Raw genomic sequence first — 8002 nt, forward strand, 5'->3', positions numbered from 1 at the left:
TTGGAAGTGCCTCCTTAAGGACAGTGTTGAGTGCATTAGTACAGAGCCAGTCTTTCACCTCCTGGGTCCAGCTTATTTCAGTGATTCCTTTTAAGAACCTTCTGCCTTGGTTGGCAAAGGTCTCTTTGGGCAAAACTTGTGAATTCTCAAGAATGGTATTGTCTGTTCTGGTTAATGTCTCCATTCTGGACGGAGCTGCCTTGGCATGAATAAAATGTGAAGTAGTTTCTACTAGGTGTACAGTTGCATGATGTAATAACGCAGTGTCACATCCAAAAAGATGATGATCTTGTGTAGCAATTCAGCCCCCTCTGTCCAATAGCCACATACCGGGGATCTGAAGCATCTTGTTTGGGTATCACCAAATCAGTTGAGTGCTCCTGGATTACACTGGGCCTTGAACAAAGGAGAAGGTGGTGGCTATATTTGGGCTTCAGCAAGGAGTTTTACCCTCTCGAGGGCAATAACCTTTTTATTAGAGAGCCTGCTGAGATAGAGAGACCTGACTACATAATCTGGAGGAAACACTTTTGAGCTGATACGTCTTTCTGTCTTTCAGGAGAGTGCCTGAACCACCAGGCCGGCCTGGTGGAGTGGCTCACTGGCTCTCATGCAAAGAACTGGCCTAGCGTGGAGGCACGCCCCTGGAACAGGGCTGCTGGCTGAGCACCCTGAGTGCCTGAAGGCTCTTGTGTTGCATGGAGTCCTTGCTGTTTCTGACAATCTGGCTTGGGTAGTTTCTTATTTGTACTGTCGACTGATGAGGATCATGTTCTCATACGTGCAGTGCCCTCCCTGCTCTGGGAAGGTGGTGTCTGTCCTTAGCTGTGCTGTATTAAAAGTAATTATTTCTGCAGTGCATCATTGTGTATGTGTACATACGTAATGTCACATAAATGGAACAAATGCTTTCCTGTATTTAGGTTGGGAATGTGGTAGAAGGCCTAAACAGAGCTCAAATGCAGGCAAGGCCCAGCTGCTTGGTTTGCTGACCGTAGGCTCCCCTTCTCTAGTGGAAGATGTTGAATGTCAGTAATGGAGCTCAGCAACAGGTACGCGGATTTCCTGGTAGTTTCCTCACATCCCATGCTGACGAGAAGCTAGGATTAAGAAGCCCTATAATCACTCTTCTGAAGGACAGTTGCAGGTGTAAGGTGAAAGTCTTTTGACTGTATCTGGAACAGTAAATGCATTGGTATGACACTGGTGATGCGTGTTTGTCTTGGTCCTCGAGAAAGGATGAGAAATCACTAGCTGAAATGCTTGATATTATTGGGTAGGAATGGTGACTTGGAGACTGAGATACCTGCTGTATGATGGTGGCTATGAAAGTGTTGTACTTCATTTAATTTAAGAGGGGGCTCTAGGGAAAGCAGTTGGGGAAGCAATTAAGGACACTCTAGCCACAGGGTATAGCTTTGTGATTGTTTGGGTGAGGAGTTCAGTCATTCAGTACAATCTTATGAGAAACAGGCCAGCGCTCACGCTGCTTGTGAACTAAGCAGTACAGGAGGAAAAAGCTCCAACTAGTTTTTGTGCTAATTGTTGGTGAAGAAATGATTCTTCTCTTTGCCCAGCATGAAGCCTGCTGCTACAAAGCAAACTGCAACATTCTTGAACAGGAGTCTATTGGATCACTTCTGCGTGTCACGTAATACTGTTTTTGAGGTGGTGGTGTGTGCTAAAGGCAGGTCTTTTTTGTGTTTTATTTTAGCTGGATCTGACCTCATGAGGGCTGGTCCCAAGAATTGCTCTGGTGCTCTTACCTTAGCATGGGAGGGATGCAGGGATGCTGAAGCCTGTGGCACGTGAGGCATTTCTGGAGGGGCTGACAGGACAGGTCACCTCTTGTCTGTGACCTTCCTGGTCACCACAGAGGTTTCTGCCTGGCCCTACCTTCTTTTTAGCAGCTCTGATGTTGAACGTTATGAGTCCTTGTGCATAAAACCAATTACAGGGGAGGAAAATCTTCTGAGGACAACACAGGTAACTGCTCTCAGTGCATTGGTCACATGTCCTACATGGAGTTTCAGCATGAATGTCTGTATTGTTACGCGTCTAAAGGATAAGAGACTGCCATGTCAGCAGTTCCTATCCCTGAGGAATGCTCTTCCCCAGCTGCTTTCTCAGCACAGGATGGACCTCAGCAGTGATCTTCACTGGCTGTGGGTGGGATGCTCTTGTGATCCTCACCCTGCCTGCTGTCCTGGAAGAAACCAAAATTTCTTCCAACACTTTAACTCATGACAGATCAAGGTGTGTGGGAGTGATGTGAGATGTAAAATCTGACAGACGATTCAGGCATTTTTGCTTTTTCCTGCAAGTTTTTCCTTCCTTTTCATGTTTCCTTTTCTGCATGCAGCAGTTCCTGAGCTTAAGTTGTGAGCCTGTGTGTGCCTGTGGACTGCTTTGAAGGGGTCTGAAAAGTGATCAGAGAAAGGAAGTTTGCTGGAAGGTCTAACTCTGCTGTGGTGTTGCCTACACCTTGAATGGAAAATGGTTAGATACCCTCAAATCACTTATAAAAGGAGTGAGTACCAGTGCAACCGTGTGAGATGGCACTCCTCTCGCTGGTATTTCTACTATTTCTAGTGGTTAAACCTTACGTCACTTGCTTGTGTTTATTTTATGAACTTGAACTGAAGCAAATGTGCCTAACAAAAAGGGGATAGGTCAACTAAAGTGTAGTTCTACAGCAGAACTGGGAACCCTCAGACCATTGCGAGGGGTATTTGTAGGCCATGAAAGTTCACCCTACAGTGTGCTAGATTTCTTTTGTAGTGATTGTGCAACTTCCCTGCTTCTTTCCTGAGCACTGACAATCCAAGGAGCCTTTAAAAATGCAGGTAAGGAAAAAGTTGAAGCAGTAATGAGTTTCTTTTCCTTAGCATTTTAAACTGAAAGATGTTTCCTACTCCTGTTGTTGGGATTTCACTAAAACCCTTTCAGCAACACGTTGAACAGAGTGACCTTTTGTCTGTTGCAGCAGGAAGGAATTGTCATCAAATACAGCTCAGCAGCATCTTTTAGAACAGTCCTTATATTTTTAAAAAAACTTCAGAAGCAAATTTACTCCTTAAGTGTCTGTAAACAAAAATGTTCCTTTCTTTATCAAAAAAAACCCTACCCCAAAACCCCGTACAATACAGTTGCTTTACCCTCAGAAGTTGTTGCCAATTTCGATACACTCCAAAGTTTGCTCCAGCTTGCTTTGCTTTTTGCTGAAATATTTTGTATGAAGTTCTTTGATCTGAAAAGGAAAAGCCCTACAGGCTTAACTTACTGGATGTCCCTGCTGCCATCAGTCCTGGTGATGTGTGGTGAATGAGGCCAGGATAACTCAGCCGAATGTGGTGGTTCACAAATGAGAAAAAACAGGCTGGACGTGGTTTGTCAATACTTGTAGACGAAGTGGATGGCTGAAAAGAAAAAGGGCTAGAGAACTGAATGGCTGTAGAGGCTGACAAATCTCGATTTCTAATGTGTTTGCACAAGTTACTGTGTACCTGTCAGCAAGGTTCCGGAAAGTCGTGCAAGAACTAGAAGTAAAGGCTCTTCCACTTCTGAAGTGGGTCATTGTTTGATACCCCACATCAGCACTTTTTTACTTGGTGACCTTCTGCATCGCCTTCCCTCAGTCCGGTCAAGGACAGAGTAGAAATTCTGTGGGGAAAAACACCTCCTGGGAACTAACGTGACTCTGGAAGGCAAAGGAGCAGCAAGGAGGTGAAACTTCCCTGCATAAGGTAGGGACCTGGACGTGAACGCCACAGTTGAGGGCACATCTGTATGCATGTGTGCGTAGTAAGCTCTCATGGGTCAGTGCCGACTGACCTGGCACCTGTCTGCTTTGAGCAGAGGAGCAGAGCCCAGGACACAGCCTGGCAGCAGCCCACAGTTGCACTGTCTCCACCCCTGCCACTCAAAACAAGAATGCTCAGGCTTTTTGCTCTGCACCCTTTGTTTTAGGCTGAGTCAACCACCCCAGCAGGGGCTGTGGCAATGGCAGTTCTCCTGGGCACCTTTGAACACAAGCCCCGTTTCGGTGCCAAGGTCCCCAAGCAGCAGTGTTGTGACTTGTGGCATGCGCTGGGGATGCCATGGCCAGCATGCAGACAAGTGTGCAATCACCAGTGGTGGTGTGGTGCAAGTCTCATTTAGCTCATGGCGTTTGGCAAGCCTATGATGCAAGGCCACTGTGTCCCAGAGGGATTAGCAGCTAAGATCTATCAGAGCTCACCTCCAAATTGAGCTACTCTGGCTACGGGTGCCTTAGGGAGCTGGACCACAGCTGTCAGTAGTGAAGAAGGAGTTGTGTGACCTGATGCTTTGTGTTCAAGCACATCAGCAATGTATTTCTTTTAATACTATATTTTTGCCCCCACCCTTTTCTGTTAATAGAGGTAATGGATGTGTTTGCATATGCATAAGATGGATGTTCCTGTGTGCATAACCTGAACACCTGGGAGTGGCTACCCCCCATTTTCTAATCAGTGCTTACAGACTTAAGTCTTTTGGTAAGTTTATTAAGAGTCAGTGGGACTGATATTCATTGGATGTGGAAGTTAAGTACGGTTGGTTGTGTAATTCAACTTTTAATTCAAACAGTACGTTATAGCTAGGTAGATGTATTAACTCCAGAGAATCACAGAATGGTCAGGGTTGGAAAGGTCCTCTGGAGATCATCTAGTCCAACCCCCGCTAAACAGGTTCTCCTAGATCAGGTTGCAGAGTCACGTCCAGGCTGGTTTTCAGTGTCTCCAGAGAAGGAGACTCCACAACCTCTCTAGACAGCCTGTTCCAGAGCTCTGTCACTCTCGAGGTAAAGAAGTTCTTCCTCATATTCAGATGGAACGTCTTGCGTTTCAGTTTGTGCTCGTTGCTCCTTGTCCATCGCTGGGCACCACTGAAAAGAGCCTGGCCCCATCCTCCTGACACTTGCCCTTAAGATATTTGTAGGCATTGATAAGATCCTCTCACAGTTTTCTCCAGGCTAAACAGGCCCAGCTCTCTCAGCCTTTCCACATAAGGGAGGTGCTTCAGTCCCTTAATCACCTTTGCAGCCCTCCGCTGGATCCTCCCCAGCAGTTCTCTGCTTCTCTTGAACTGGGGAGCCCAGCACTGGACACAGCACTCTGGATGGGGCCTCACCAGCACAGAGTAGAGGGGAGGATCACCTCCCTTGACCTACTGGCCACACTTCTCCTAATGCACCCCCGGGCCCCACTGGCCTTGGCCCCAAGAACACACTGTTGGCTCATGGGCAACTTGCCATGGCCACCAGGGCTCCCAGGCCCATCTCTGCAGAGCTGCTTTCCAGCAGGTCCTTCCCCGGCCTGTGCTGATGCGTGGGGTTGTTCCTCCCTCGTGTAAGACCTTACACTTGCCTTTGTTGAACTTCATTAGGTTCTTCTCCACCCAACTCTCCGGCCTATTCAGGTCTCGCTGAATGGAACCAGCACAAAGCAAATACAGGTAGAAGCAAATATGGCTAACACAGCTGTGGAGCCCCCCTGCTTCTATTAATAGCAAGGCTCAGGCTCTTGATGGAAAAGCTTTGTACATAGATTTACAAAAAAAGCTTTTTGTCAGATTTACATTTACACGCATGATATAGTATTTTTGCATGTTGTCCATAGGGGTACAAAGAATAATTTAATAGTCTCATCCGGAGAGGAAATTTTGATTTTGGACTGTCAGACCTAGTCATATATATACATAAATAAAAAATTATATATATAAAAACCCACAACAAACAAAAAAACCCAACCATTTGTAGGAGACCCAAACTGCCTTCTAACATGAGGTAAGGAGACAATCACCTGCATTGTATCTTGCTGTCATCCTTTGGCTTAAACTTCATTTGTACGTGGGAAGAGAACAACAGTACTTGTGGCCCTCACCTCGCTCGACCACCATGGGAAGAGAAGGGGACAACCTAAACCCTGTGTGATGGCCAGGGGACAGGACGTGATGGCACTTTGGAGTTTTCTATGCCTGGTGCTAAGGAAAAGAGAGTACAGTGTAAGCAAGTAGCTGTTGTCGCTGCTGTTAATCCTTTCTGAAGTGACTACCAGGGGAAGGCAATTATGAAACACAATATTCAATGTGAAAAACACCAACTAAAACATCCATTTCAGCATTCCATTTGTGCAAGTGTTCAGGCGTGTGGCTTTGATTAACTGCCTTTACTGCTGTGTTTCAACCCACCAGGGTTTTGTGCTTTTAAATAAGAACTGTGTTACTATATTTTCTCATCAGCATGTTGTCAAGATGGCAGCACTGAATATAAATTCTACTTAGTTTCTGCAATGCTGGGTATCTTGGATTTCTCTGTTGACGTTTTCCCCTTTATAATTGCAGTATTTCTCATTGCAGTGCTACCTTTGCTTTCTAATGTTCCAAAGCTTAAGAAAGGTAGGATGAGACACAGCAGTTATTTTAAGTTAAAAGCAACATTGATCTGATTTTTTTCCCCTTATTTCATAGTCTGCAGAAGAATTCATATTATTATCTATGTACATTTAGATTTACCTGAAATAGTAATTCATCATCATATCTAAGACCAACAGTATTCAGCAAATAAACCAGCCTTAGAAAGTGAAGGCTTATCTTCAAGGAAATAATAATTGTAATAATTAGTCACTGTCTTAACGTTTGCATATACTGTGTTTCTGGAATACTTTACCAAGAAATTATTTTTGCAAACAAGGCAGAACTTCTAGTAAGAACAATAAAAGAATCAACCAGTACTTCTCTGTTTTCCTGAAATTTCTTAAGGTAAGTTTCTTCAGAGAAGAGTAGTTACTACCTGCCTGTTTTAATACAAAGGCATAGGAACTTTTGTCATTATGTCATGACTGAGTTTTCAGTGTTTTCCCACTCTTGCCACTGACTTCTTTAAAACACACAAAAAAATCTCCAAAATCAAACAAAAACCCCACAGCCAAATTAGTACAAAAGACCCCAGTGATGCCTCTGTTAAGCGTAAAGCCAGGTATGTAAGTTTTCAAAATATGATAATTGTCATATGACTATGTCAAAACCAGTCATATGAGACAAGGCTCCGTCCCTTCTCTACTCTTCGTGGTACAGCCAGGAGGAAGTTTCAGCTGGTTTTGGTTTTGTAACCTAGCACAGGCATGATCTACGGTAAAATAAAAAGGGAAGAATCCTCCTGACTCTTCTACCTGTGCAGCCTTGGAGATTCCACTGCGTAAGAGGTTAACGGCTTAAAACTCAGAGTGCTCGCTGGTCAGATGCAGCAGCTTAGGCAACAGTTGTCTAAAACAGCTCCATTGGGCTGTGCCAGGTACCACCATGGGAAAGCTGCTGCTGCTGCCATTTTGCTTCCTGTTAGTAAGCAAAGGGTGTGTTTGGGAAGGCACTGAAAATGGGTTGAATAAATCAAAAAGCAAGAAGTTTTTTCACTCTATCTGCTTTGCTGCCTTTTTTTTTTTTTTTTTTTTTTTTTAGTGCTTGCTGGGAAGTCCAACAGTGTTATCTAGATAGCATAGGGGAAGTCTATGCATGAATTAATAACAATTACTGTAATTCTTAGGAGGTTCCCAGTTCACTTACTGCCCTGTGACTTCATGTGGGGCTTTACTGGCACCGTGCAGGCAATGCCCTGCCTCGCCCCTTGTGTGCCTTGTGCCACCCTGCCCTGGCACCTGTCTTTCCCCATGCTGGTGCAGAGAGGGTGAGGTTGGGGGACTCGGTCTTTGGCTGGGCTTCTTGCTACATCCCCTTCTAGGAATGCACGGCACAGTGAGACCTGCTCTCCTCACCTACTGGGTGTGGGAAGGAGGCTTGTGTGCCAGCTGAGGGAGGCAGGGCTGCGTGAGCCATCAGAGCCCTGATTTCAGCTCTCCCTTTGGCCTGATGTGTCTCCTCTGCTGGATTCCCCTTCATGCATGTCGCTTGTGCTTTGGCACAGCGCCTGGTGCTCCAGCTCCACTCTGCTCTGACAGCTTGTGTCACACTGACAGGAGCAACAGGT

The sequence above is a fragment of the Falco peregrinus genome, chromosome 4 (assembly GCF_023634155.1).
Source record: "Falco peregrinus isolate bFalPer1 chromosome 4, bFalPer1.pri, whole genome shotgun sequence".
NCBI lineage: Eukaryota > Metazoa > Chordata > Aves > Falconiformes > Falconidae > Falco > Falco peregrinus.